We start from the raw sequence: 8,461 nt of genomic DNA, 5'->3' as shown, positions 1-8,461 counted from the left end.
CAGCACACAGGGAAGAAAGGACTCCCGTATAGTTGGTACGAGACGTTTTTATTTGACCTTTATTTAACTAGGCAAGTCAGTTAATTAAGAAGAAATTCTTATTTTCATGACGGCCCAGGAACAGTGGGTTAACTGCCTGTTCAGGGGCAGAACGACAGATTTGTACCTTGTCAGCTCGGGGGTTTGAACTTGCAACCGGTTACTAGTCCAATGCTCTAACCGCTAGGCAGCCCCGTCGCCCCAACATGTAACAGGAGGGTTTTCAGTTTTTGATCCCCACAGGATACAGCAAGACCCGGAGCCCAGAAAACGGTATCCTGGAGAGGGTCTCTTGGGGGAGACCTATTCTTTTCTTTTGGACTATTATTTTAATAAACACATTTGAAACTAATCTTACTCTGTCTGTGTCTGATCTGTGTAAACGTTTTAACCCAACCCTCTGGTCTGCCACATATGGTAACTGTTTACATTAATTATTATTATATTTTAAAACTACCAATTACTATTAATTTTAACACCAACAGGTAGATTGTTGAATTATAATTGACAGAATTACAGCCATATCATTATAGCGCAAGGTTTTATATGTAGTGTTTTTTTTCACGAGTTTCAACTGGTTACCCCATCTAGGAAACCTGACCACACACACCACAATGATGTCACACTAACCAAAACCATTTTTCAAGCACAAAACACATTCAGCAACAAGTCAATAAAATTTGTTGTGATTGGGTTGCAAAATGATCACAATATAGTACCCTCAAACACAAAAGTACCACTACACCTGATGTCCAACTAATGTCCCAAAAACAAACTGCAAACTGGATTGCATGACACTGCCTCAGTTTGGAACATACAGTACATTGCAGATATGTCATATAGTCAGGGAGCACGATCAGCTTCGGTTTTATTTACACAAACAGGCCTACGTAAATGCATATGCCACAATGGTGTACTTTGGCAGTTTACAGTAAAGACAACTGAATTGCAGGGCATCTTACATAAGATACTAAACGCATAAAAAACATTACAATGTGATCTACCCCATCCAATGTCCGTTTAAAAGAGTAATCAGCTAAAATATGTGCTAACTTTCAGATAAAAGTACTGTAATGCGTAATTACAAAATATCTTTCATAAGAATACATACTAATACTGGGATATTCTATTCTTTAAATTTAAGGTTACCATAGATCATGTGAATCCTCAACTCTGAGGATTACATAATTCTGTGCCATATCAATGAGGTAACATAAGGTTGTGTATGTACAGTACCAGTCAAAAGTTTGGACACACCTACTCATTCAAAGGGTTTTTCATTATTTTTTACTATTTTCTACATTGTAGAATAATAGTGAAGACATTAAAACTAACCAAAAAAAATGTTAAACAAATTAGTAGCCACCCTTTGCCTTGATGACAGCTTTGCACACTCTTAACATTCTCTCAACCAGCTTTATGAGGTAGTCACCTGGAATGCATTTAAATTAAAAGTTAAGTTGTGGAATTTCTTTCCTTCTTAATGCATTTGAGCTAGTCAGTTCTGTTGTAACAAGGTAGGGGTGGTATATTAGAAGATAGCCCAATTTGGTAAAAGACCAAGTCAATATAATGGCAAGAACAGCTCAAATATGCAAAGAGATATGACAGTTCAGTAGTACTTTAAGAAATGAAGGTCAGTCAATCCAGAACATTTCAAGACCTTTGAAAGTTCTTCAAGGGCAGTCGCAAAAACCATCAAGCACTATGATGAAACTGGTTCTCATAAGGACCGCCACAGGAAAGAAAGACCCAGAGTTACCTCTGCTGCAGAGGATAAGTTCATTAGAGTTAACTGCACCTCAGATTGCGTCCCAAATAAATGCTTCACAGAGTTCAAGAAACAGACACATCTCAACATCAACTGTTTAGAGGAGACTGTGTGAATCAGGCCTTTATGGTTGATTTTGCTGCAAAGAACCACTACTAAACGACACCAATAATAAGAAGAACCTTGCTTGGGCCAAGAAACACGAACAATGGACATTAGACCAGTGGAAATCTGCCCATTGGTCTAATGAGTCCAAATTGGAGATTTTTGGTTCCAACCGTCGTGTCGTTGTGAGACGCAGAGTAGGTGAACGGAGGATCAATGCATGTGTGGTTCCCACCATGAAACATGGAAGAGGAGGTGTGATGGTTTTATTTAACCTTTATTTAACAAGGCAAGTCAGTTAAAAACAAATTCTTAATTACAATGACGCCCTACCAAAAGACAAAAGGCCTCCTGCAGGGATGTGGGCTGGGATTAAAAATAAAATTATACAGCAAAACACACATTACGACAAGAGAGAAAACACAACACAACATAAAGAGAGACCTAAGACAACAACATAGCATGGCAGCAACACATTACAGCATATGTTGTCAGCATTGTAGCGGGGTGTATGAAGGATGGAGGAGGAGGTGTGATGGTGTGGGGGTGCTTTGCTGGTGACACTGTGATTTATTTAGAATTCATGGCACACTTAACCTGCATGGCTACCACAGAATTCTGCAGCAATACGCTATCCCATCTGGTTTGCGCTATCATTTGTTTTTCAACAGGACATTGACTCAAAACACACCTCCAGGCTGTCTAAGGGCTATTTGACCAAAAAGGAGTGATGGAGTCTTGCATCAGATGACCTGGCCTCCAAAATTACCCGGCTCCAACCCAATTGAGATGGTTTGGGATGAGTTGGACCGCAGAGTGAAGGTAAAGCAGCCAACAAGTGCTCAGCATATGTGGGAACTACTTAAAGCATTCCTCATGAAGCTGGTTGAGAGAATGCCAAAGCTGTCATCAAGGCAAAGCGTGGCTACTTTGAAGAAACTATCAACTATACAAATAAAGAGAGTCGCACACTACATATATAGACTCCCAGTAATTTATTGGGTAAATCACCAACATTTCGGCATCACTGTGCCTTCTTCAGGTGTCACGCCGTGACCTTAGTTGTTTTTTGTTTTCTTTATAATTTTGATTAGGTCGATGTGTGACGAGGGTGGTTTGTGTAGTTTTTGTATTGTCTAGGGTTTTTTGTATGTCTAGGGTTTTTTGTATATCTAGGTGTTTATGGTTGCCTAGATTGGTTCCCAATCAGAGGCAGCTGTTTATCGTTGTCTCTGACTGGGGACCATATTTAGGTAGCCATAATCCTTGGGTATTTTGTGGGTTATTATCTATGTGTAGTTGCATGTCAGCACTCGTGTTTATAGCGTTACGGTCATGTTGTTATTTTTGTTAGTTTGTTTAGTGTTCTTCATTTAAGTAAAGAAGAATGCCTTCATCTCACGCTGCGCCTCTCCTCGTTATGACAAACGTGACAGAATAACCCACCAAACAAGGACCAAGCAGTGTGAAAAGGAGGAACAGCGCTTAATGGGGAGATGGACCTGGGAGGAGATATTAGATGGAGCAGGACCCTGGACACAGCCGGGGGAGTATCGCCGTCTTAAGGTGGAGTTAGAGGCAGCGAAAGCGGAACGGCGATACAATGAGGAGAAATACAGGAGAATAGAGGAAATCAAATCAAATCAAATTGTATTTGTCACATACACATGGTTAGTGAGAGTGTAGCGAAATGCTTGTGCTTCCAGTTCTGACAATGCAGTAATAACCAACGAGTAATCTAGCTAACAATTCCAAAACTACTACCTTATACACATAAGTGTAAATGGATAAAGAATATGTACATAAAGATATAGGAAGGAGTGATGGTACAGAGCGGCATAGGCAAGATGCAGTAGATGGTATCGAGTACAGTATATACATATGAGATGAGTATGTAAACAAAGTGGCATAGTTTAAAGTGGCTAGTGATACATGTATTACATAAAGATGCAGTGGATGATATAGAGTACAGTATATACGTATACATATGAGATAAATAATGTAGGGTATGTAAACATTATATTAAGTAGCATTGTTTAAAGTGGTTAGTGATATATTTTACATCAATTCCCATTATTAAAGTGGCTGGAGTTGAGTCAGTGTGTTGGCAGCAGCCACTCAATGTTAGTGGTGGCTGTTTAACAGTCTGATGGCCTTGAGATAGAAGCTGTTTTTCAGTCTCTCGGTACCAGCTTTGATGCACCTGTACTGACCTCGCCTTCTGGACGATAGCGGGGTGAACAGGCAGTGGCTCGGGTGGTTGTTGTCCTTGATGATCTTTATGGCCTTCCTGTGACATCGGGTGGTGTAGGTGTCCTGGAGGGCAGGTAGTTTGCCCCCAGTGATGCGTTGTGCAGACCTCACTACCCTCTGGAGAGCCTTACGGTTGTGGGCGGAGCAGTTGCCGTACCAGGCGGTGATACAGCCTGACAGGATGCTCTCGATTGTGCATCTGTAGAAGTTTTTGAGTGCTTTTGGTGACAAGCCGAATTTCTTCAGCCTCCTGAGGTTGAAGAGGCGCTGCTGCGCCTTCTTCACGATGCTGTCTGTGTGGGTGGACCAATTCAGTTTGTCTGTGATGTGTACGCCGAGGAACTTAAAACTTACTACCCTCTCCACTACTGTTCCATCGATGTGGATAGGGGGGTGTTCCCTCTGCTGTTTACTGAAGTTCACAATGATCTCCTTAGTTTTGTTGACGTTGAGTGTGAGGTTATTTTCCTGACACCACACTCCGAGGGCCCTCACCTGCTCCCTGTAGGCCGTCTCGTCGTTGTTGGTAATCAAGCCTACCACTGTAGTGTCGTCCGCAAACTTGATGATTGAGTTGGAGGCGTGCGTGGCCACTCAGTCGTGGGTGAACAGGGAGTACAGGAGAGGGCTCAGAACGCACCCTTGTGGGGCCCCAGTGTTGAGGTTCAGCGGGGTGGAGATGTTGTTACCTACCCTCACCACCTGGGGGCGGCCCGTCAGGAAGTCCAGTACCCAGTCGCACAGGGCGGGGTCGAGACCCAGGGTCTCGAGCTTGATGACGAGTTTGGAGGGTACTATGGTGTTAAATGCTGAGCTGTAGTCGATGAACAGCATTCTCACATAGGTATTCCTCTTGTCCAGATGGGTTAGGGCAGTGTGCAGTGTGGTTGAGATTGCATCGTCTGTGGACCTATTTGGGCGGTAAGCAAATTGGAGTGGGTCTAGGGTGTCAGGTAGGGTGGAGGTGATATGGTCCTTGACTAGTCTCTCAAAGCACTTCATGATGACGGAAGTGAGTGCTACAGGGCGGTAGTCGTTTAGCTCAGTTACCTTAGCTTTCTTGGGAACAGGAACAATGGTGGCCCTCTTGAAGCATGTGGGAACAGCAGACTGGAATAGAGATTGATTGAATATGTCCGTAAACACACCAGCCAGCTGGTCTGCGCATGCTCTGAGGGCGTGGCTGGGGATGCCGTCTGGGCCTGCAGCCTTGCGAGGGTTAACACGTTTAAATGTTTTACTCACCTCGGCTGCAGTGAAGGAGAGTCTGCATGTTTTGGTTGCGGGCCGTGTCAGTGGCACTGTATTGTCCTCAAAGCGGGCAAAAAAAGTTATTTAGTCTGCCTGGGAGCAAGGCATCCTGGTCCGTGACTGGGCTGGTTTTCTTTTTGTAATCCCTGATTGACTGTAGACCCTGCCACATACCGAAGATATGAAGGTACACGGCTAGCACGGAAGCCCGAGAGGCATATATATTTTGGGGGGGGGGGGGGCACATGAGGAGATTGGCTGAGTCAGGTAGGAGACCTGAGCCAACTCCTGGTGCTTACCGTGGGGAGCGTGTAACTGGTCAGGCACCGTGTTATGCAGAGATGCGTACGGTGTCTCCAGTGTGCTATTCTAGCCCGGTGCGCCCTATTCCAGCTCCTCGCATTTACCGGGCGAGAATGGGCATCCATCCAGGACGTATTGAGCCAGCTCTATGTTCTGGATCTCCAATGCGTCTCCACGGTCCAGTGTATCCTGTGCCTCCTCCCTGCACTCGCCCTGAGGTGCGTGTCACCAGCCTAGTACCACCAGTGCCAGCACCAGGCTTCCTGTGCGCCTCCAGAGCCCAGTACGCCCCGTTCCTCCTCCCCTCACTCGCCCTGAGGTGCGTGTCACCAGCCCGGTACCACCAGTTCCGGCACCAGGACTCCAGTGCACCTCCAGGGTCCAGTACGCCCTGTTCCTGCTCCTCGCACTCGCCCTGAGGTGCGTGTCCCCAGCCCGTTACCACCAGTGCCGGCACCACGCACCAGGCCTACAGTGTGCCTCGGCATTCCAGAGCGTCCGGCGACAGTTCACAGTCCGGAGCGTCCGGCGACAGTTCACAGTCCGGGGCGTCCGGCGACAGTTCACAGTCCGGGGCGTCCGTCGACAGTACCCAGTCCGGAGAGTCCGGAGACAGTTCACAGTCCGGGGCGTCCGGCGACAGTTCACAGTCCGGGGCGTCCGGCAAAAGTTCACAGTCCGGGGCATCCGGCGACAGTTCACAGTCCGGGGCGTCCGGCGACAGTTCACAGTCCGGGCGTCCGGCGACAGTTCACAGTCCGGGGCGTCCGGCGACAGTACACAGTCCGGGGCGTCCGTCGACAGTAAACAGTCCGGAGCGTCCGGCGACAGTTCACAGTCCGGGGCGTCCGTCGACAGTACCCAGTCCGGAGCGTCCGGCGACAGTTCACAGTCCGGGGCGTCCGGCGACAGTTCACAGTCCGGGGCGTCCGGCGACAGTTCACAGTCCGGGGCGTCCGGCGACAGTTCACAGTCCGGGGCGTCAGGCGACAGTTCACAGTCCGGGGCGTCCGGCGACAGTTCACAGTCCGGGGCGTCCGGCGACAGTACACAGTCCGGGCGTCCGTCGACAGTAAACAGTCCGGGGCGTCCGGCGACAGTTCACAGTCCGGGGCGTCCGTCGACAGTACCCAGTCCGGAGCGTCTGGCGACAGTTTACAGTCCGGGGCGTCCGGCGACAGTTCACAGTCCGGGGCGTCCGGCGACAGTTCACAGTCTGGAGCGTCCGGCGACAGTTCACAGTCCGGAGCGTCCGGCGACAGTTCACAGTCCGGAGCGTCCGGCAACAGTTCACAGTCCGGGGCGTCCGGCGACAGTTTACAGTCCGGAGCGCCCGGCGACAGTTCACAGTCCGGGGCGTCCGGCAACAGTTCACAGTCCGGGGCGTCCGGCGACAGTACCCAGTCCGGAGCGTCCGGCGACAGTTCACAGTCCGGAGCGCCCGGCGACAGTTCACAGTCCGGAGCGTCCGGTGACAGTTCACAGTCCGGATCATCCGGCGACAGTTCACAGTCCGGAGCGTCTGGCGACAGTACCCAGTCCGGAGCGTCCGGCGACAGTTCACGGTCCGGAACCTCCAACGACGGGCCACAGATGCAATTTCCATTTTCCATCCATGTGTATAGCCTAGCCCATTAATACTTGTAATTAAATTATTAGACTACCTGAATACTGAACTTGTAGCCACACCAATCATCTCAATACAAAACTATCCCTGGACAAAATATGGACACGATGACCATAGATCTGCACTCAAAGGCATGCAAAAAGTCTGCACAGTGCCAGTTAATCTCTTACTGTAGTGGGCTAAATTAGGGCCATACAGAGTGATTCTTAGTAGTCTTCAACAAATCTACTTTGAAACATAACCTCACAAACATGGTTATGGGCTTAAGAAAATAATACATCTGTACCCTGTCAGATATATAGTTGAAATGTATTCCATTTTGAGTTTGCTTCACAATATTACAGTTTATATACAGAAGACTGAAATATTAAAAAAAATGTTTGACATAAACTCTGAATTTCCATTGTTAAAAAAATAATATATATTTATTTATACATATATGAATAACATTCCACCGAAGAGGCTAAAAACTGAGCTTTCGGTCATTGACTGCAGGAAAGGGCTACACCCCCCCAGATTAGATTAGCAGGTTCTTTCTTACTGTAAGTGAACATTTCATTACAGCAGCAATATTAGAATATAAACTATGTGGCACCTGCTGTATGTAGGTGCTACTGCAGCAACAAATACATATTGGGTGGGTGCTTATATTTGTCCTATTTCACACGTGTAAAAGTGTGTAATATGCATGTGTGAATTAAGGAACAATATGTTTTTGCATATCACAATTCTCCTTGAGACACCCTCTGAGAGTGGAGTCACGACCAGGGTCTGCCATTATCAATGGAGACTCTGGAGCAATTAGGGGAAATTTCAACATTTTCATATTCATCTCCATCACCACCCCAACATGTCATTGGAAACGGCATACATTTTTTTATTTACGACAAAACATAGAAACGCACCATTTTTCCACATATGTAGATGTTGGATCGGTGCTGGAGATGATGAATATAAAGTTACAAATTGTGAAATGTCCCTTTAAGTGCGTTGCTCATGGGCACCTTTGACCGCTTTTTCACCTTGTCGTCTCGGGGAATAGAACTAGTGGCCCAACACTCTAACCTTCAGAGAGGTCAGTTGAGGGTGAAACATTGATCAAGATAAGCCAA

Source organism: Oncorhynchus masou, chromosome 28 (assembly GCF_036934945.1).
Source record: "Oncorhynchus masou masou isolate Uvic2021 chromosome 28, UVic_Omas_1.1, whole genome shotgun sequence".
NCBI lineage: Eukaryota > Metazoa > Chordata > Actinopteri > Salmoniformes > Salmonidae > Oncorhynchus > Oncorhynchus masou.
The sequence above is the reverse complement of the archived record's forward strand: the minus strand, read 5'-3'. Positions refer to the sequence as shown.